Source organism: Phyllostomus discolor, chromosome X, assembly GCF_004126475.2.
Source record: "Phyllostomus discolor isolate MPI-MPIP mPhyDis1 chromosome X, mPhyDis1.pri.v3, whole genome shotgun sequence".
Classification (NCBI taxonomy): Eukaryota; Metazoa; Chordata; class Mammalia; order Chiroptera; family Phyllostomidae; genus Phyllostomus; species Phyllostomus discolor.
The window spans coordinates 92,238,417-92,240,169 of NC_050198.1; the positions used below are offsets into that span (position 1 = coordinate 92,238,417).

The 1,753-nt window shown below is 43.7% G+C and overlaps 1 pseudogene; it reads right to left on the minus strand.

The window, feature by feature from the left end:
* Positions 1-245: 245 nt before the first annotated feature.
* On the minus strand, positions 246-791 carry LOC114505446 (annotated as a pseudogene).
* Positions 792-1,753: the final 962 nt, after the last annotated feature.

Consider the following 1,753-nt stretch of genomic DNA (forward strand, 5'->3'; position numbering starts at 1 on the left):
ACAATTGCTTGGGAGGGGGGAACACAGTCCTTGGTAGGGTCTTCATCATATGAATTGGCAGCCTTTCTCTCTACTGTTCAAACTTTCTCTCTCTCCACATTTTAACCTCTCTCAGTTTTACTTATCTGAATCCATGCTTCAGCCTTATATTGACAAAAGCCTTGACTTGCAGTGACTCAGAGCACTTTCTATTTTATACAATAGAATAAAATTTTTAAAAGCATTTAAAAAAATGTTTTGGTTTATTTTTTTTCTGACCACAAGTTTACTCAACACAAAATAATGCCTCCAAGTTTACTGAGGTGGTTGATTGCATCCACGACCAAATCCACCTCTAAAGTGGAATTCAGTTGCTGACCCAGCTCCAGCCTCAGCTTCCTTGTCCACACCAGGGGGCACAGCACTCTGTCTGTAAGTGTCTGTCAGCTTCGCCTCATGTGAGTCTTGCAGGTCCCTCACCCTCCAGACCTTTGGGCCTTGGCCTGCCAGTCTCAGGCCGGCTGCAGCACAAAGTGGCAGGCGTGATCTCAGGGGGCAGGTGGAGGTAATCACAGAGATACTGGATGCCCTCTTTGGTAAGGTGCCAGCAAAAATGCCTCCAGGCAAACTGTTCCTTTACACAGCCTCATGGTTTGAGAGACTGCATGGCCTTCATCACGTGAAGATGAGGCACGTTCTTGTCTACCTGCTCAGGGTGCTTAGGCATGTGCCCATTCTTCTTTGCCACCATCAATCCCTCCCTAAAAATGAATTCATACAAGAACAATACTGTTCTTTTGGGGCATCAACATCGTAACAACTGCTGTGTATGGGCCCAGAGCTGAAAAGGCAAAGCAAAAAGCAGTTTTTTAAAATGTCATAAAATAGTGTCCTGGAGCAATGACTTTTAATGTGAAAAATCATCTGAGATTCTGAATAGCAGAGACAAAGTGCACAGATGGTACAGGCATTATTTAACTGAAAGAAAATGATTATATCTATAATTTAGATAGCACAGCAAAGATGCATCTGAAAGAAAGTAAGAGTACTACCTTCACATTACTTTGCTTCTTAATAACTGACCTGCAACAGAAGAGCAGGTAAAGCAATAGGACACATCAACCTGATTTTCCTGAAATTGCTGTCAGAGAGCACCCACTTAATCTTGATTCCAAAGAAAAAACACCAACGGGGAGCTGGAACTCAGCAAACTATGGCAAAGATGGTAAGGATTTTATAGTAGAAACTCATCTTTCTTTCTAAAAGTCAGACTGAATCAGGAATGTGAAGCTATGGCGGCAAAAGGCAAAATGATACTGCATATTCTGAATGCTTTGAATATAATGCCCATGCATTTGATTTCACTTATGTTAGGGACATATAAGTGTGAAATATTCTAATTTATTCATTCTCTCTGCCTCTCTCTCTCCCTCCCTTCTCCCCTCTCCATGTATAATCAGTATGTTACCTAGAGATAGGCCATATTTCCCCTACCCCCAACATCACTACCGAATGCCCCCCTGCTGGAAGCTGATTCTTAACTAGCTTTCCCAAGCCTATGAATGAGGTACAATAATTGACCAACTTGCCTGATCAAGAGTTGGCATTAGCCCTGGCTGATGTGGCTCAGGGGATTGAACACCAGCCTGTGAACCAAAGCAGCACTGGTTCGCTTCCCCGTCAGGGCACATGCCTTGGTTGTGGGCCAGTTCCCCAGTATGAGAGGCAACCACACATTGTTGTTTCTCTCCCTCTCTTTCTCCCTCCCTTCCCC